Source organism: Notamacropus eugenii, chromosome 7, assembly GCF_028372415.1.
Source record: "Notamacropus eugenii isolate mMacEug1 chromosome 7, mMacEug1.pri_v2, whole genome shotgun sequence".
In the NCBI taxonomy this organism is placed as follows: Eukaryota; Metazoa; Chordata; class Mammalia; order Diprotodontia; family Macropodidae; genus Notamacropus; species Notamacropus eugenii.
This window is the reverse complement of record NC_092878.1, coordinates 75,638,469-75,659,687: the sequence shown is the minus strand read 5'-3', so window position 1 is coordinate 75,659,687 and position 21,219 is coordinate 75,638,469. Positions and strand designations below refer to the sequence as shown.

General features: G+C 39.1%; 1 pseudogene; it reads right to left on the bottom strand.

Moving 5' to 3' along the window:
• Positions 1-18,995: 18,995 nt before the first annotated feature.
• LOC140513997 (eukaryotic initiation factor 4A-I-like) lies at positions 18,996-20,213 on the bottom strand (annotated as a pseudogene).
• Positions 20,214-21,219: the final 1,006 nt, after the last annotated feature.

Sequence of the window (21,219 nt, the reverse complement as noted above, 5' to 3'; positions counted from 1 at the left end):
CATACCAAAATGAGTGTGCATTTTATTCCTTCTTTGAGTTGAATGTGATGAGAGTAAGCTTCATGTTTTTCTCTCACCTCCCTTCTTTTTCCCTCCACTAAAAAGTCTTTTGCTTGCCTCTTTTTTGAGAGATAATTTGCCCCATTCCCTTTCTCCCCTTCTCCTCCCAATATATTTCTCTCTCACTGCTTAATTTCATTTTTTTAAAGATATGATCCCATCCTATTCAATTCACTCTGTGCTCTGTGTGTGTGTGTGTGTGTGTGTGTGTGTGTGTGTATAATCCCACCCAGTACCCAGAAACTGAATAGTTTCAAGAGTTACAAATATTGTCTTTCCATGTAGGAATGTAAACAGTTCAACTTTAGTAAGTCCCTTATGACTTCTCTTTGCTGTTCACCTTTTCATGCTTCTCTTCATTCTTGTGTTTGAAAGTCAAATTTTCTTTTCAGCTCTGGTCTTTTCATCAAGAATGCTTGAAAGTCCCCAATTTCATTGAAAGACCAATTTTTCCCCTGAAATATTATACTCAGTTTTGATGGGTAGGTGATTCTTGGTTTTAGTCCCAGTTCCTTTGACTTCTGGATGATATTCCCTGCCCTTCAATCCCTTAATGTAGAAGCTGCTAGATCTTGTGCTATCCTGATTGTATTTCCACAATACTTGAATTGTTTCTTTCTAGCTGCTTGCAATATTTTCTCCTTGACCTGGGAACTCTGGAATTTGGCCACAATGTTCCTAGGAATTTCTCTTTTTGGATCTCTTTCAGGAGGGGATTGGTGGATTCTTTATTTATTTTGCCCTCTTGTTCTAGAATCTCAGGGCAGTTTTCCTTGATAATTTCATGAAAGATGATTTCTAGGCTCTTTTTTTGATCATGGCTTTCAGGTAATCTCATAATTTTTAAATTGTCTCTCCTGGGTCTATTTTCCAGGTCAGTTGTTTTCCAATGAGATATATCACATTATATTCCATTTTTTCATTCTTTTGGTTTTGTTTTGTGATTTCTTTGTTTCTCATAAAGTCATTAGCCTCCATCTGTTCCATTCTAATTTTGAAATAACTATTTTCTTCAATGAGCTTTTGGTCCTCCTTTTCCATTTGGCCAATTCTGCTTTTGAAAGCACTCTTCTCCTCATTGGCTTTTTGAACCTCTTTTGCCAATTGAGTTAGCCTATTTTTCAAGGTGTTATTTTCTTCAGCATTTTTTTGGGTCTCCTTTAGCAAGGTATTGATCTGCTTTTCATGCTTTTCTTGCATCTCTCTCATTTCTCTTCCCAGTTTTTACTCTACCTCTCTAGCTTGATTTTCAAAATCCTTTTTGAGCTCTTCCATGGCCTGAGACCATTGAATATTTATTTTGGATGTTTGGGATACAGAAGCCTTGACTTCTGTGTCTTTCCCTGATGGTAAGCATTGTTCTTCCTCATCTGAAAGGATGGGAAGAGATATCTGTTCACCAAGAAAGTAACCTTCTATAGTCTTATTTTTTTCCCTTTTTTTGGGCATTTTCCCAACCAGTTACTTGACTTTTATGTCTTTTGTCAAGAGTAGGGTATACTCTGGGAATCTGTGAGATCTCAGTTCCTCCAAGGAGGTACAATCAAGAATGTACTGGTCTGGACGCAGAGAGGGATTTTTATGCCCAGAATCTTAGCAATTACCTCTCCACAGCCACTTGGCCTCCAGTTCCCAAGTCAGCACTGGGGGCTGATTTTCAGATAAGCTGGATGTGCAGGACCACCATTCAGTGTGAGACAAAGACCAGCTTGGCCAGGGCCTCCACCCAGGGTGGAGGCAAGACTCAGCTTTTCAATGGCCCTAGGGGTTTTTATGCTCCAACAATGGAGCTTCTGTATGGGCTGCTGTGCAGGCTCTGTGGCTGCTGCCTGCTGCTGGAGCTATGGGAAAGCCCTTCTCCCTTCCTGGCCTGCTGATAAAACCCTGTCACTGACCTTTGGCACCTGTGGTCTGAGGGATCTGAGGCCCCACTACTGCAACTGGAGATTCCACCCCCGAGGTGTCCTCCTCCCGGGGTCTCGTTGTGCGATGCTTCTTGGCCAAGGCTGGGCTGGGCTTTGCGCTCGGCTCCGTGTCTGGCGCAACCAACGTTTCCGTGGGCCTTTCAGGTCACTGTGGGCTGGAAATCTCCTCCACTCTGTTGTTCTCCACTTCTGCTGCTCCAGAAGTTGTTGAGAGTCCCTCTCTATAGGTATTTTATGGGCTGTGGGGAGGACCCTGCGTAAGTGTGTCTTTCTAGTCTGCCATCTTGGCTCTGCCCCTGAACTGCTTCTGAAAGAAATACTTGGTATAGTAGAGCCAAGAAAATAATATACGTAATGATTACAACAATGCAAATGGAAAGGACAACCACACACATAAAATCAAAAGTGAGCATAGCAAAATTATAAATATCAAGCATGACTCAAATGAAGAGACATGAGAGGATACCTTCAACCCATACCTTCTTGGAGGTCGGATGTTCATCAGCTTTGTCCATTGCACATATTTTCAGATGTTTTTCAGGTCAGTTGTGTTGACTCTTCCTCTTTTAATTTTTTTTTTTGTCTTTCAAAATTACTGTTTGTTATATGGGATGGCTTTCTGGGAGAGTAAGGGTAGAAGAACATGGGGGAAAATACGATTGAACCCAAAAAGCATCAATAAAAACTTATTTTTTTAAAAAAAGACAAGACAAAGCAACACTGGGTAATTAAAAGAAACTACAAACTGCTTTTGACTCATTCCCCCCACCCAACCCCCAGGGCTAATGAAGCTACAATTGGTGGCATGAGGGTGTTTCATATGTCAATATTGAGAAATGCCAGGCTAGCACTTTGTATGTATCTAACAAAACTGAAGAGATTTTGTAGAAATTTGGGGGAGGAAAGTTAATTTATGTTCCTGAAGTTCTTTGACTTAGAATATCTGCAATAAATTCTATTAAGATGGCAGCTAGGTGGCACAGTAGATAAAGCACCAGCCCTGGGGTCAAGAGTACCTGAGTTCAAATGTAGCATCAGACACTTGACATTTACTAGCTGTGTGAACTTGGGCAAGTCACTTAATTCTTATTGCCTCCCTGCCAAAAAAAAGATGGCATGTTTACTAGGTCCCACTCCCTTTCCTTTTCCCTAATTTCTTTCAGACTTTGAGGATAATTCAATCAGTTGGTTAATCATTCCCCAAACTTTCATTAAGTGTCTTTTTGAATGGCATCAAATAGAGCTTTGTCCACTGTGTTTCATAATAATGATATATAGATATATAACACATCCAAATAATAATAGCACTTACTAGCTGTGCCATCCTGGGCAAGTCACTTAATCTCAATTGCCTCAAAAAAAGAAAACAAGAAAATTACAAATCAATCATATCTGTTTTATTATATTTTTATTTTGTTAATTATTTCTTAATTAAATTTTCATTTGGTTCAGGCACACCCTAGAGTGCTTTGGATTGCAGGCTGCATACATACATACATACATACATACATACATACATACACACATACATACATACATTGTACTTTAAGATTTTCAAATAGTATTTCATTTTATTTTCACAACTCTGTGAAGTAGTTACTATTATTATCATTCCCATATTATAGATGAGAAAACTGAGGTGCACAGTGGTTAAAGAATTTCCTCATGGGTACAGCTAGTAAGTATGTGAGGCAAGATTTGATCTCAGGTTTTCCTGATTCCAAGTCCAGCATTCTACGTAACTGCCCCTGCTTAATAAACTATGTTCTTCTTGCTCTTCCCTGGTGACCTAAAGGCTTGGAAAAAGGAGTAGAAGAGGGGTAGACTACCCTGGGCATAAAATGAAGAGTGTTTAGCTACAGTTTATAATTCTCCACTGCTTTTTCTTCCTTTCTCCAAACTTCTAAGGTTGTACTAGAATAAAATATTGACCAATTTTTAGAAGAAACATTTATAGGGACCATATATTGAGGGGGAAATTACTTTTACTTTCAGTGTCTGGGTCCCCTAGGGTCATAACTTGTCTTCAACAGCACTAAGAAGTTATTTATTTTAAAATTATTTTCCTTTCACTTTAGTAGTATGTGCTATCTGTTAGAAAAGATAACAATGATGGGGAAGGCACCACAGCTGTGTATGTAAATTATTAATGTCAGCATGATATTAGAGGCTTAGGCATTTTTTCATCGTACTCTATATAAAAGAAGTTCTATCTGTCAGTCAGTTATTAAGCATTTATTAAGCATCTACTATACGCCAGGCAATGTACTAAGTGCTGGGGATTCAAAGAAAGGCAAAAAATGTCCCTGCCCTCAAGTAACTCACAATCTAATGGAAGAGACAATGCACAAACAACTATGTACAACCAAGCTATGCACAAAATCAGTTGGAGAAAATCAGTAGAAGAAAGACATTAGCATGAGGTGGATCAGGCAATACTTGTTGTAGAAGGTAGAATTACAGCTGGGAACTGAAAGATTCCAACAAATCCTGCAGGATGAGATGAAGAGGCAAGGAGAGCATTCCAGGCATGGGGGACAGTCAGGGATAATGTCCACAGTTAGGGATGGAGTGTTTGTTTTGAGGAACAGCAAAGAGGTCAGTGATTTACCTGCCAAATATGTGGTCAGAATAAAGTGTAAGAAGACCATAAAGTAGGAAAGGCCAAGGCTTTGAATGCCCAGGACTTTATATTTCATCTTGGAGGAGATTGGAAACCACTAAATTTATTGAATGAACTTTAGAAATTGGTAAATGCTACAAATCAGAGCTTGATTTGTTCTTTTGCTGATTTCTGGTCTCAATAAAGTGATGGAGAAAATAAGAATGCAGATTAAACTTAAAAGTGTATCTTCTGTATATTTCTCCCTCCCCCCCCCCCCCGCCCCTGCACCAGAGAGCAGGTTGTTAGACATTTACCAGCATACCATGGGGAGAAAGAATGAGGATAATGAGTTCAGTTTTAGACATTGATCTGAAGATGGCTCATTTGATTTAAAGCTGGGAGAGGCTTTGTTGTTGTTATTCAGTCATTCAGTTGTGTCTAACTCTTTGTAACCCCATGGACCAAGAAGGCCAGGCCCTTTTATCTTTCCCTATCTCTTGAAGTCTGGCCAAGGTCATATCCATTATTTCCATGACACTATATATTCATGTCATCCTCTTCCATCCCCCTTTTCCTTTTGCCTTCAATCTTTTCTAATACCAGGGTCTTTTCCAATGAGTCTTGTCTTCTCATTATGTGGCCAAAGTAGTTAAACTTCCAGTGGATAGCCTGAATTAATTTCTTTAAGTATTGATTGATTTGATCTTCTTGCTATGCAAGGGACTCTCAAAAGTCTTCTCCAGCACCACAGTTTGAAAGCATGGACTTTATGTCACTCACCTTTCCTTATAGTCCAACTCTCACATTCACACATCACTACTGGGAAAAAACCATAGCTTTGATTATGTGGACCTTTGTCACCAGGATGATGTCTCTGCTTTTTAGCATTCTGTCCAGATTTGTCTTAGTTTTCCTTTGAAGAATTAAGCATTTTTTAACTTCATGACTGCAGTCACTGTGTGTAGTGATATTTGAGGCCAAGAATATAAAATCTGATAATGCTTCCATTTTTTTCTCCCTCTATTTGCCAGAAGTAATGGAACTATTTGCTAAGAGCTTAGTTTTTTTTTTTTTTGATGCTAAGCTTCAAACCAGCTTTTATACTCCTCTCGTTCACCCTCATTAAGCAGCTTCTTTATTCTTAATTCAAAGAAGTAGAAGAAAACAATAGAATGGGAAAGACAAGAAATCTCTTCAAGAAAACTAGAGATATCAAGGGAATGTTTCTTGCAAAAATGGGCATGAGAAAAAAAAGATGGCAGAAAGGGTACTTAATTCTCCCTCCTGATTTGAAGATGTGAAATGGAGTCTGAGAGTTAAATAACTTCTTCAAGGGCATTTGGGTACTAAGGAGCAGAGAGCTAGGAATACATCCCAAGCCATCTGACTCCATAATCCTGTAATCTTTCCATTATGCCAGTCTTTCATCCTGGAGGGACATAACATTTCATACGGTTCAGCAATTTGAGGACCTTGACCCTGAGCCTTGAATTTGTAATGTTTTCACTAAAAGCAGAAAGGTCAAATAATTCTGTCTTTTGGTTAATTAAAAGCAGTAGCTATGCATGTATGCTCATTAACTGGGAATATAGCAGAAAAATCTCAGAGACCATAAAAGACTACATTTTCTGTGTTATTACTCTTTCAAATATGTGCCTGACAAAAGCTTATAAAAGGCTTGCTCTTTGGCTATGTTGGTTTTGTTGAAGATAGTTTCGGGGCAGCCTTAGCCAAGAATATCATCTCTTCATATGGGCTTTTCTTCCCTGAAGAAATAGCGAATCAAAAGCTTCTTTTTCCTGGTACCCTGCAGTGATCTATTTCCTTCTGAAAGGGAGGTTGTGTCCTTCTGGCCTCCCTTGACATGGATAATTCCAGATGTGTACTTCAAGTTTGTTGCTTAGGAAAGATAGCGTTATGTCTTCTCATCCTTGCTCCTTCCTTCCCTTCTCTGAAATGACATTGTATTTATTCTCAGGAGCACTCATTGGGCATTTAGCATGGACAGACTTGTGACAGCTTTTGAATTTTTGACCACAGTAACTCATGAGAACTATGAAAGCCTAGTGATATAATGAACATCAATGAAAGAAGTAATTGAACTATTCACAAGAGTTTATTAAGCATCTACTCTGTGCCAAGCAGACAGCTCTGTGGCACAGTGGATAGAGCACCAGGCCCGGAGTTAGGAAGACTTGCGTTCCAATCCAGACTCAGACTCTCTACCTGTGTGACTCTGAGCAAGTCAAACTATTTGCCTCAGTTTCCTCATCTATAAAATGAACTGGAGAAGGAAATGACAAGTCCCTCCAGTATCTCTGCCAAGAAAACTACAGATGAGGTCATGAGTCAGACACAAGGGAAATGACTGAACAATAACTATACCAAACACCATGTTAGGGATAGGGATAGGGGCTAGAATTGTGATTTCACCAGTACAGGGAGTTCTCTGGTTAGGAAACTTCTTCTGCTAATGCAGGTGGACATCTCCTTTACAATTTATAATCTTAGCTGCCTAAAGCAATGGTGTAAAATTCAAATAGAAATGGGGCCACTGACCACTAAACTACACAAAAAGATCTCTGGGGGTACATGTTGACTTAGAAAAATCATATATTAAGGGGCAGCTAGGTGGTGCAGCAGATACAGCTCTGGTCATAGAATCAGGAAGGGCTGAGTTCAAATGTGACCTCAGGCATTTATTAGCTATGTGACCCTGGACAAGTCACCTAATCCTGATAGCCTTAACAACAAGAAAGATAATGACATATTAATATTATCTATGTTTTATTTTTGGTAAATATTTTCTAAACAAAGTTTTATTTGGTGCAGGCACACGCTGGAGTGTTTTGGATTACAGGCTACTTGTTTGACACCTCTGGCCTAAAAAACTGAAACTTGTTCAGAGTTGTGCAGCCAGTATGTATCAGAGGCAGAGCTTCAACTCAAGTATTTCTGGCTACAATATTAATTGCTACAGAAGGAGGTGCTGGGGATGCAAAGTAAAAAGTAAAAGTTCTGTAGTTTACAGTGTCACCAAAGAAAACATATATACAAATAGATACAAAATTATTTGTTCTGGGGGAAAGAATTTGTAAGTGGATTCTTTTCTGAAGGAAAAAAAAACCCATTTATTAAGTGCCTGCTTTGTGCCAGGCATTGCGCTTTACAGATTTTGTATCATTTTATCCACACAACCACCCAGGGAGGTAGGTGCTATTATTATACCCATTTTGCAGTTGAGAAAACTGAGGCAGAAAGCAATTCAGTGGCTCGAGAAGGATTATATAGCTAGTAACTGTGACTGAGATTTGAACTCAGATCTTTTTGACTCTAGACCCAGTGCCGTCTAGTTTCTCCTGGAGAAAGTGGCTCTTGAGATGAGTCTTGAAGGTGTCAGAGATGGAGGAGTGTGTTTGAGGTATGGAGTACCAGGGGTAGGCTGTATGTGTGAAAGGGAGTAATGTATAAAAAAATCTGGAAAGATTGGCAATGACTTTTTAAAAGTATCAAATAAGATGGCTCTTGTATTGTTAAACTTCTCATATATGTCTATTTCATCTCTCCAAGTAGATTATAAATCTCTACAAATCAGGGAGTTCGTGTTTACTTTTTAATATTTCCCCTAGCACCTATTACTGTGCTAGGCACATAGTAAGCAGTCTGTAAATATTTGTTGAATTCAGTAAGGAGTGAATGTAGGGTTTATATAATGCTTTCAGTTGCAGAATGTTTTACTCAAATTATCTCATTTGATCCTTAGAGCCCACCCCTTGAGGTAGATAGTGCAAGTGTTACAATCTCCTAGAAAATTGAGGCTCAGAGCAAATAACTAATTTGTCTAAGATTATTCAGCTATTATGTGGTAGAATCAGGCCTTGGGACAAGTTTTCTGATTCTGAGTTCCTTGCTCTTTACCTTGTATCACTGATAAAGGTAAGTTGGGCACCATGTCCTGGAGGAATAGTCTAACAATTTCAACTCAAGAAAGGAAAACTGCCTTTACTAAGCCGCTCAAGCACATATGTATCAGCCTTAGTAAAATTATTAACTAGTTTGGTGAAAACATGACCTAAAGTGAAGCAAAATCATAGGGGATAGTTGGTTTCCAACCAGTCGTCATCAGTTAGTCAATGTAACCCCAGAGTTTAATGATACTACATTAAAATTTGGTTATATCCTATATCTGGCATTTTAATATTGCATAGGGTAGTGAGAATTATGTGCAGGTACTGCTATAGTCTCTTGGCCTCAGACACTTATGTGGGGATCACAGAACTTCCCAGGCATGCTCAGGGAGTTAACCTGGTTGGTCTAGCTGCTGCTGCCCACTGCTTCCCTGGTAGCATGCCCTCTGGAAGACCCATGAAATAGATGCATTCTCACTGAAAGAACTCAGAAACAGAGCAGAGGAAGACATTTATCACTCTTCCCTAGAGGAAGTGGATGTGGTACTCACTAAGAACACCCACACAGATGTAGAAACAGGGGTGAAGTTTCACAGCTCTGTCATTCCCATTAGTTAGGGTTAGTTCAGACTCCTCAGGGTTACATTCTTTATTTCCTACATTCCCTCCTTGTGCAAATTACACAGGTGTGGTAGTGAGAATATTTGTGACCAGAACATGACCTCTAGGGTCCAAGCTGTTTGTCAAATGCCCACCTTTCTAGTTCCCCCCCTGAAGCCAGGATATGCTCAGCCATTGTCCTTGCAAAACAGGTTATGCATGCTTATCTTATCACAAGCTCCCATCAGCCTGGGAGCTTTACTATTTCTCAAGAACATTTGTGAGAGGAAAACAAAATACAATAATATTCATTCTTACACTTACTAACTGTATAACCCAGAGCAAGTCACTTAACCCTGTTTGCCTCAATTCCTCATCTATAAAATGAGCTGGAGAATGAAGTGGCCAACCACTCCAGTATCTCTGCCAAGAAAACTCCAAATGGGGTCATGGAGAATCAGATACAACTGAAAAACAACAGGATGATCTGTATATTCCATGACTATTATGCTTGAGCAAAATGCGAAAGTTGGATAAAGTTTTCTATGATCCATTTATAATCTAAGTCCTCAGAGCCTCTGATCTTACTTCTCCAAGAATGAAACACCTCCTAGAAAAGATTCATAGAATCTTTGAATTGAATAAGCTGACATACTTTACCTTGGAGCTTGCCTTTGTAATAATTCCTGATATCAGACAGTTAAAATAATTCTTCCACTTGATATCAATCCTCGAACCTCATACCTCAAAGAGCTATTCCAAGGCACATGGTCATCTTGATTCCTATTGAAAACTTTCAGTGATGGAAAGCTTACTACTTTCCAGGATAAACCATTCCATTTCTTGAAACTTCCAATTGTTCTACTGACACTAGGGATGTAGTTCCATATTTCTTTTCAGAATGCCTAGAGTCTAACCACTTCCCTTCCCTTCCCTTCCCTTCCCTTCCCTTCCCTTCCCTTCCCTTCCCTTCCCTTCCCTTCCCTTCCCTTCCCTTCCCTTCCCACCTAGTTCAAGTGCCTTCATCTACATGAAGATTTCCTGATTTCTCTCATCTTCATGTTTCCTGAACTCAAATTGACTTGCATCTGTTTCCCATCTATTTTGTATTCTTATTTGTGGACGTATTACCCTAGATAGAATATAAGCTCCTTGAGGACAGGACCTGTTTAATTTTCATATTTGTATTTCTTGGGGCTAGAACAGTGACTGGTATGTAGGATCATTGAGTTATAAGATCACAGAGTTGGAAAACACCTTAGAAGCCAACTAGTGACATCTCTTCATTTTACAGATGAGGAAACTGAGACCCAGAGGGGAAAAGTGATGTGGTCAAGGTCATAAAGGTAACATATTTTAATTAGGACTCAAACCTAGCCTATGGAAGCTTGATTAAGATGACTTGAATGTGAAGTTCACTAAAAATTATAGTTTGCATATTGTAATGATATTCCAGTACTCATATGGATTAGATATTTATTATGGAACTCACCCATAAATATGTTAAATTGTATTTCCCATTAAAATCATATTAGACAGACTGCAAACATCAGTAGTAGGTGAAAATGTTACCTGCTGTGCTTAAAACTGGGCACTGTGCATCCAAACTGGGTGAATAGGTATCACAGATGTGATCCACTCTTGGTAACGTGTGATGAAATGTTTTTGCCATGACATTTGAGGGTTCCATCTGTTTCTGACAAAACTCTCTGCCTATAAGAAAACACATGCAGATTCCAAACAGTCTCTTGCTTAGGGGAATAGGATCCTTGAAATAATTTGCAATTTGGGTCAATGAATAGGTGCAAGCCATTCCCAGGGTGTATGGTCTTATACTGATGTATTTTCTTTTTAGGTTTCCCAGTTTTCATCAGGAAGTGTTTTTCACCTTTCAGTTTTCAGATGGATTAGTAGATGTGAGAAATCATTTGAGGGTGAGATCTGATTTCATTTGAGGATCCTGGATATGAGGCTGACTGGGAAGGCAGCAAACACTCAGCTTGCATTCCAAACATTCTGTGTTTGCCCTTCATCAAAACTTGTAGCTTGTTCTTCCTCAGATTAAAGCATATTCAGACCTTCCTGTATCTCTTTCTAAATTCCAGTAGTCTACTTCTATGACCAGGAGCCTTCATTCAAGCAATTCAATGAAAATGACAGAATCTTCATGAGAAGATTCTTTGTTACTCCATGTCTAGCCATGAAAGGGTAACTACAACTGGATGGATATTTATCAGGCAAAACTGAATTCATCCATCAATGAAATGGTGATTGCTTCCAAAAGCTGTATTTTAGTGAGGTGATATACTATATCATTCTGTTAGCCTTTCTGTTTTTATTTTATAAGACTTTTGACTGAAATAGCTTTCTCCTTGCCATAAAAATGCTCATTTCAATTTTCCTGGGAGTTTCTATTTACCCTGTAATCATTTTCCCATTGGTTAATAATTTTTCCTCTAGTTTTTTTTTTTTTTTTTTAACATTCAGCATGTAATGTGGTTTTTATGTACTCTCTGTTCTTTCCCTTAAGAACCACCATTGGGCGGTGGAGTAACCATGTCACTGTTGTGCCAAGGTTTTTCATCCTGTAGCTGGGTTTCATCTCTCTGTGTCTCTCTCTGTCTCTTTCTGTCTCTCTCTCTCTCTCTCATTATCTTCACTGAGCTGCCATCTCCTATCTGCTAGAGCAGATGGTAAGTGGTCAAATTCTAGCTATCTCTTAAATGTCAGACAAACACAAACCTCATCTTGCTGCCTTCACGCATGACCTACTGCAGTCTCCCATTCTCATCTTTATCTGATTCACAAGCAATAACTTTGAGACAGCTGGGATGGCTGAGCTTGGTTGCTTGTGAACTTCATCTTCCAGGTCATCTTTGGCAAGTGTGTTTTATATATAATCACTGCACAGGTCAGTTTGTTCATCTACAAGTCTTTATTTTGCTTTTGTCTGTGTTTGAACTATAATCCTCTATCATCTTGTGACCCTTGCCACACACCAAGTGTGATCATACCCAGGACTGTCAGGGCTTTTCACACTGCCTCTGGTTCATTATTCTTCCTTGACTTGTTCAGTGCTTTGGGGAAGGTGACTGCTTGGCCAGCTGCATTAAGCATACCATTCCCTGTGGGGTGATCAGTGGTTAAAAGGCCTTCCAGAGCTCAGAGGGTATCATAGCCAATGCTGATAAGACTTCTAGAAAGAGTCTAATAGTCACAAGCAGAGTGGAGTGTTAGCCTCAATATATGAAGATAATGTCACCAAACCCCTCAGTGTTTCTTCAATGGTTTCCACAGTAAAAGTAATTGCATTCATACTCTTACCCAGCTCAGATCTTTTCCTTCCCATTAAAAGTCTGGGACTGTATCTAGCAGGACTGTATCCAGCAATTTTGGCATCCAGAGTAAGCTGGGAGTGGTGGTTGGAAGAAAGGCTGCCTAAAACTTCAGGAAGTTTCCTTGTTGCTGAAGAGGGAGTCAACAATGTGTCAGGGCAGTTAGGATAGAGTGCTGAGACTGCAGTGAGGAAGACTCATCTTTCTGAGTTCGAATCTGGCCTCAGACACTTAGTAGCTGTGTGACCTTGGGCAAGTATTTAATAGTTTAGTTCAGTTTTTCATTGAAAAAAGAGCTACAAAAGGAAATGGTAAACCACTCTAGTATCTTTGCCAAGAAAACCCCAAATGGGATCACAAAGAGTCAGACATGACTGATAAACAACTTGGCAACAACAAAAATGTGTCAGGAACTGTATTAAGCATTGGAGAGACGAAAAATGGTAAAAACACAATCCTTGTCTTCAAAGAGCTTAAATCCTAATGGGGGCTGGCAGGGAGAGAGAGACAGCAATATGTAAACAACTATGTGCATACGATATACATACATGAAAAATGGAAGACAATGTCAGGGGACAGGCACTAGGAAGTAGGAAGTGTGGAGGGGAATGGGGATTCAGGAAAGGTAAAAGGTAAAATTTGAATGGGCTTGATCAAGAGGGAAGTCAAGAGGTGAGGTAACATTCCAGGCATTGGGGGACAGCCAGCAACAATGCATGGAGTTGGTAGATGGAGGGTCTCATGTGAGAGGAATAAAGTGTAAGAAGACTGAAAAGATGGAAAAGGGACAGGTTGTGAAATACCCCAAATAAGAAGACATTTAAGTGGCTGTATGACCTTGGGAAAGCCATTTAACCTCTCTTAGCCTTAGTTTCCTTATCTATAAAGTGGGGATAATAATAGCATCCAACTCCCAGGGCTGTTGCAAGGATCAAATGAGATATTTGTAAAGTGTTTTTAACAGTGTTTGGCACATAATAGGTGCTTAATAAATATTTGTTAAAATTTTTCAAAATACTGATCCTGGAGGTAAGGGAGAGTCACTGGAATTTTTTGAGTGCAGAGGGGATACAACATGGGAGGATCCAAAATGAAGGGGGGTGCCTTTTGCCATTGTTGGGGGAACCCACCTGGATAGGAGAGGGTGATACTGTTGGTAGCCAATTTCTCCCATTTTAGTTACCCTGGGAATCAGTTGGTGCTTCCATAGAGTAAAGGTTTTTGTTGTTGTTTTTTGGTAGTTGTTATGATGATATGAGGATCCTTGAAATCTGGAGGGAGGGAGAAGGAAAAAAGAATGACTTAAAAGGAGAAGGTGGTTAGAAGAGGAAGAAGAAGGTCTGAAAGACAAATTTCAGCTGTTTCACAATTTTACCAAGGACTATCCCAGCATTCTCCTATTCTGCTATTATAAACATATGCCTGTGGAAGGGGTGTGGTCTCTACCTCATCCCAAGGAACATCTGGTTGTGGAAATCAGTTTATAAGAAACTATTATCTTTTGATCCTTTCTTCTTAGAGGATTTCTTTTATTCTATGGGGTCTCCTCACTTTGTGTATTCTGTTGACTTTATGATGAAAAGATTTCCATCAAATTGCATTCCCTTGTTCTTAACAAATTCAAATGGCCTCCCAGCTCTTATACTTTTCTTATTCTTTCATGCTGAAGGATGAAGCTACTAATCAGCATAGATTCATTAGGGACTCAAAAATTTATTATTTCCAATGTTAAAGTCATAATCATTGGAGTAAAACCCCTCATGTTTTTATTAAATGAAAATGAAGAAATAAAATAATAGAAAATGCTTTGGGGAAATGGAATTTAAAAAGCTCTGTAACTTAGAGAATAGTTACGGTGTAACCATGGGCAAATCTCTAAACCAAATCTAAATCTGGGCCTGAGTTTCCTAATGCTTAAAATTAGAAGATTGGACTAGATGGCATCCAACGTCCCTTCCAACTTTAAATCTATGATCCCTGGGAGATATGCCTAGTAAGTGAAAGGGGGAATGAAGGCTTAGACCAATGACTAAATATTTCTTTAACAAAATAAATGACCAGATGGTTATAAATTTTAGAGTCTAACCCAGCTTTATTCAATTGAACATGCCTTCTGGTTAGCTCTACAATATCTTTTATATCCATCTGTCTCCTTTCCATTTCTATTGCTACTACCCTAGGTCAGGACATCATTATCCTTTACCTGATCTATTGCAACCATTTCCTTATTGGTTTTCCTGCCTTATTCTCTTTTTTCTTTAGTATAACTTGTATACCTCTGGAAGTTTAAACTTTCTGAAACACAACTCCATTGTATTCTCCCACCCTCCACAGTCCTATTCAAAAACCTTCACTGGGTCCCCATTGTCTACTAAACAAAGCTGGAATTCCTAGATTTGACATGTAAACCTTCTACAATTTAGATCCCACATTCCTTTCCAACCTTACCTTATAATACTCCCCTCATAAATCATATAATGTGAACAAATCTGGAGTCCTATGCATTTCTGCTTCTGATTCTTTGTGCTCATTTTAATTATATACCTATAAAGTCCTCCTCCTACACATCTGCCTGTACAATCTTACTCATTCTTTATCACCACCATCATCATCAGTTATTATTTACTTCTTGTGATCATAGAGATGAAAAAGAAATTTTCTACATCCACCTTCTGTGAGTACTCTCCCCTGATTTTGTTTCTTAAGTTTCTGTAGTAAATTTTCATCAACATTGGATTGTTTATTTTGTCTTTTGTGCTGTGTTACAGGCACAGTTCTCAAGCAAGTACTTTCTTAATTCAAGTTTGATATTGGGATGAAATTAGGCACTTTTAAGTCACTCAACATTTAAAGAAAGAGATTTACTTTGGTTTCTTTGGGTGAGGCCTCCTTCCCTTCTCTTCCAGGTCCCTCTTGTTTCCATTTTGAAACTTATAGTCTCAGGCACTGACTGGATATGAGAGTCTCAGACTATATGGCTAGGCAGACTAGGAAACTCTGTCAGAGAGTCTCTAATTTATGATGTGGTAGAGATGAATACCCTACCCTCCATCATGAGCCAGGCAGAATTGATGAGAGCTTAAACTTTTGCTATTGCCTTTGGGACTGGTCAAGCTTTCAGTCTTCTTTGAGCATTGAGTCACTTTGGGTGCTCCTGGCTCCCACGGGAACTGGTCAGTCTTGAGTTCTCTTACCTTCGACCAACTCTGCCCTCATGCAAGGCAGAACATTCATTTCCACCAATAAGGAGAGAGTTTTATACCTAAGGGCCTTGGGAAAGGGTTGTATTTTCAGTTGCTGATTAGAGTAATCTAGAATTTTTGATATGCTTTTGTTTCCAGAATCTATTCTGTATGTTTATTCATCCATTTGTCTATCCATCTATCTGCCTATACATCTATCTACCTATCTGCTTCCTTTAATTGAATGAGAGGGTACTCAGGTTTTTGACTCGACGTGCCAGTTAGATATTGATGTAATTTTCCTGTGATTTTCTGCAGGTCTTTAGTAGCTTTCTCAAGTCACTTATGCCATGGTGGTGTTTGAAGCCTGTAATAAGGCATATTCCTTCAGAGTTTCATATTACCTCCCATGGGACTCACCTTGGCAATAACATATACTGTTGTGAACAGGTCCTGAAAAATTTTTTCCTCTTTCTGTCAGATAATGAGGGAGAATGCATTTGTTCATGATGATTACAGCAAATGCCAGCTTTTTAAAATTACTCTGGTATAGTTGGTTTGCTGTTTGGATTCATGCTGTCAGACTCAATCAAAAAGGGTTTTTAGAAACTCCTGAGTTCATACGTTTTTGAAATTTTTTTGTGGCATCAGTATTATTTTTGTCTTCCATTTCATTGCACAGAACATTTAGAGTTTCATTAAGTGAAGATTTTTGATGACCAAAGATTCTTCAATGTTTCTTTTTGAAGATTTTGTAGCCCCTTGATTTCATCTCATTTTTTCCCCTAATCTAGGCTTAGAGATGAAGTTATTTCTTAAGATTGCCCTGCATTGCAATTATTGGCAATAATTATTGAGTTACTTGAAGCTGCCACTGACAAAGGACACTAGGAAATCCTTGCCTATAATTGGTAAGACCTGTTTCCAAATTTTTTATTATCTTATAGAATAAGCACATAATGAAAGCATTTGTGGAATCAATAGATTTCAAGCTACCCCATGGTGTCATCTACACTAAAGCATTTCTGGCAGGTGGGAGTGTTGATATTCCAGGCAGCTAGATGGTACAGGGGCTAGAGTGCTGCACTTAGAATCAGAAGCACCTGAGTTCAAATGTTGCCTCAGAAACTGACTAGCTGTGTGAACCTGGGCAAATCACAATGCAGGATTGCTGAGATTATATGAGATATTTTACAGCAGTTTGTAAACTTTAAAGCATGTGCAATTATTTTGGAATTTGTCTGGTCTATTTTTCTCTCATATTTATGCAGTGTTTTAAAAATTTACAAAGTGCTTTTTTCATATGCAAAAAACTTTATGTAGAAGGTAGTGTCAATTTTATTATCCTCATTTTATAGATGAGGAAATTGTAGTTTAGAAAGATGGAGAAACTTGACCTTCAAGGCTCAACTCAAATACTACTTCCTCTGTAAAGCCTTTCTGAGTGGTTCTTCTACAGAGGTGATTGTTTCCTCTAGTTTTTTGCTGTGATCTCTTCTCCCCTCTTATCACATTTTATTCTGTATCCTAGTACTTGTGAACATGTCATACCTCTTACTAAATTATAAGCATCATGAGGGCAGGGACTGAGTTTTACTTGTCTTTATAATTTCCTCAGTCCCTTGCACAGTAGTTTGCACATAGTAGGCACTCAATATATACTTGCATATTTGCTGAATGAATAATCTTTCTTGCCTGGGCAAGAAGAAATGTTCCTATTCCCCCTTCCTTTTCATGGAATAGTTTGACATTTAATCTTAGAATAAATACTGGTCCTGTGATTTCTTTGGTTTAAACAATTCCTGGATGAGGCAATTCTCTCTATTAATGTAGATCAGCCCCTTCTGTGCAACAAAAGTGAGCCATCTTTTGTCCCAATTCTTACCTAGTCCTTAGTCATTGAATGGACATTGCCTCAGACAAACTGAGACCTGGAAAAGACCTTAATTTAGAAAGACCAAGGTGACCCACTGCATCCTGGGCCATGGACAGTTTCTTGACCTTCATCTTGCCACTGGACTTTGCTGCCATCTGTCCTCTTTGAGAATGAAGGATGTACAACAATACCAGCATCAGGAGTTGAGTGCTGAGGACCTTAGATTTGAGTTTCAATTCTGGTGTTGCTACTTATTACCTATGCTGCTGTGGGGGAGGTGTTTAGCTCTCAGAGCTCAGATCCTTCTTTCTGCAATAAATAGATAATAACAACTCATATTTATATAATCCTTCATGTGTTTTAAAGTGCTTTATGTACATTATCTCACTTAATCCTCACCAGAAGCCTAGGAATAGGTATTATTATTATTCTCATTGTACCAATAAAGAAAGTGACATATAGAAATGTTTAAGTGATTTACCCAGGGCAACACAGCTAATAAGTGTCTGTCTGAGCAGATCTTCTTCACATTACACCAGAGTTCCATCTCATCTAGAAAAAGAGAAGGTGGAATTAGAATATCTTTAAAGTCCTTCCAGCTATAAATCCTATGATTTACAAATGAGGAAACAGAGACAAACAAGGTTAAGTGACTTGCCCAGGGTCACATAGCTAGTAAGCGTCTGAGACCAGAATTGAACTTAGGAAAATGAATCTTCCTGACTTCATACTCAGTACTTTATCCACTACGCTCACCGTAGGTTGGGGCTTTTAAGGAGGGAAAGATAGAACAAGGTGAGGAAAGGGGAAGGGAGAAGGGAACAAGTATTTATAAAGTGACCACTATGTGCCAGGCACTATGCTAAGGGTTTGTAATTATTATCTCATTTGATCCTCACAACAACCCTGGGAGAGTTGATGTTACTACTATGCCCATATTACAGTTGGAGAAACTGAGGCAGACAGAGGTTAAGTGATTTGTCCAAGGTCACAAAACTTGTAAATATTTGAATTTAGGTCTTTCTGACTTGCCTGGGTCACCTAACTGCCTCTATTTGTAGAAAGGAAGAAGACAGCAATTAGAAGAGAAGAAAAACCCCAACATTTTTCTTTTTGCTTTCATTCTGAACCAAGGAGATGGCATTGAAGAAGTGGATAAATTCATGAAAACTCTGTGTCCTCATTTGAGAAACAAGTTCAGTATTTACTATGAAGCTGTGAAGACCAGCAGGAAGATGGAGAGAAAGAAAGATGGTGTTAGCTATGCCACCTCTCCTCTTTCAATTAACATGGTGCCTCATGTCTGGGATAGACTTATGTGATAGTGACTCTACTAGAGAAATTCTTTTTTTTTTTTTGCCTCAAAAAATTGATGTTTATCCAGAGTCAAAAAAAGAGGAAAAAATGACAAAGGTGTCCATCCCTTGTTCCCCCATCCTGTCCAGTTCTCCCTCCCCCCATCCCAGAGAGCAGGGCCCTGGGTTAAATCAGGTGGGGATGCCCCTCAGATGAGGTCAGCTACCTTGAGAGGCATCTCCTCAATGGAGGTATTATAGAAGGTTCTTGATGTCTTAAAGAATCTTTTTGTCTTCCTCTGTCACTACGTTGATGGTCACGCCTTTACAGCCAAAGTGTCCGCCATGGCCAATTCTATGAATATAGTTCTCCTGATTAATAGCAAGGTCATAATTAATAACCAAAGACACTTGCTGAACATCAATGCCTCTAGCCAATAGGTCAGTGGTAACAAGTACCCAACTGTAACCTGAACAAAACTCCCTCATGATTATATCATGTATTTTTGGTCCATTTCTCCATGCATTACAGAGACAGTAAAGTCACAGGCATGCATTTTCTCTGAGCCAATTCACCTTTTGGTGGATATTGATGAAGAAAACAGCTTAGGTAATAGTTGGTGTTTCATACAGATCACACAAGATATCTAGCTTCCACTCCTCTCTTTCCACATTTATGTAAAATTGACAAATGCCTTCTAATGTCAACTCCTCCTTCTTGACTATAATCCTGATGGGATCCTTCATAAACTTCTTGGCCACTTCCAGCACATCTGAGGGCATGGTTGCTGACAGGAGTACCACCTGAGTATTGCCACTGAGTTTCTGGCATATGTCATAGATCTGATCCTTAAAACCATGACTCAACATTTCACCTGCTTTATCCAGAACAAACATCTTGATGTATTTAGGAGATAAGTATCACCTGATAAGTATGTCAAAGACATGACCTGGGGTGCCAACAATGATGTGGGGAGCTTCCATTTTCAACTTCTGAACCTCAACCCTAACATTTGTTTCTCCAGTGCAGGCATGGTACGAGGCACCCATATAGTCTCCCAGAGCCATCACTACCTTTTGGATCTGTTGAAATAACTTTTTAGTGGGTGCTAAAACCAAGGCCTGTGTGACCTTTAAGTCCAGTTCAATCTGTTGCAAAATGGAAATGGCAAAGGTAGCCATCTTCCCAGTCCCAGACTGGGCTTGAGCAATCACATCATAAACCTTGATACAAGGGAGAATTGCATGTTGCTGAATAGCATATGGCTTCTCAAAATCATAGGCATGTACACCATGAAGAAGAGATTCTGAAAGGTTCATATCATCAAAGCTATCCACAATCTCCTTCCAGTTACTCCAATGATACCATCAGAGTCCATTCCATCAGGGCCATTGTCTCTGGATCAAGAATTCTGACTCACAGACATGATCCTGGGAACTCTACTAGAGAAATTCTTATACTTGGGACTCTAAGTCACTTTGAGGATTTATCTATATCTTTGGGATTAATAGCTGAACAATCAAAGATTTCTATTCTGTTAGTTTCCTGTTCATAAAATTTTATTCTGTACCATTGTGTAGTACATGCCTGTGAATGGACATCTGGCCCCAACCTTCTGGATAGTGCCATTCATATATTTTCCCAGGCTTTCCAGGCATAAAATAAAAGATTGAAAAAAATCCAACAAAAAAAATCTGAGCCTTTTGGTGTCATAGGATGCTGGAGACAATGTCAAGTAGAGGGCAGAAATCCCCAGTGTCTCTTTACCTGAGCTGCTGGAGAACTATTCTGAACCTGTCATAGTTTGGGGTCAGATTGATTAAGAAATAAAGGCTCCCTATTTCTGAGTAAGGGGAAGGTGGGATCCATAGCTCCCCATAGTCATTTGGACATCTCAGAACATGGCCTCAAGGGAAAGGATAATAGATGGAGAGAGATTGGCATGGAAGGCTGGCCAAGGAAGTTGCCTCTATCATTGCCATCTCACAGTTATACCAGGAGCCCTGATGTGAGTGAATACTGACTATGGAAGTACAAACTAAACGGCATTGACATTTCCTTTCTGATCAGCTGCTTGATGGTGCTGCATCACTAATTGGCTATTGGTCATTTGGCCATTAAACTGAATGTCCTTGAAACAATGCAAACTCAACAGGTCCAAAATTGATGTCATTGTCTTTCCCTTAAACCCGCCCTTCTTCTAAACTTCCCTGATTGTGTCAAATTCTTCATCATTATCCTTGAGGCCCTACTCTTCTCACTTCAAGTATCTAATCAGTTTTCAAATTCTGCTGTTTCTACATTGACAATGCCTCTCATATCCAATATATTTTCTCTATGGATATAGCTACCAAATTCAGGGTCTTATCACATTTTCATCTTTTTTCTGTATTATTATAGCAGTCTACTAATTGGTTTCACTGTTTCTAGTT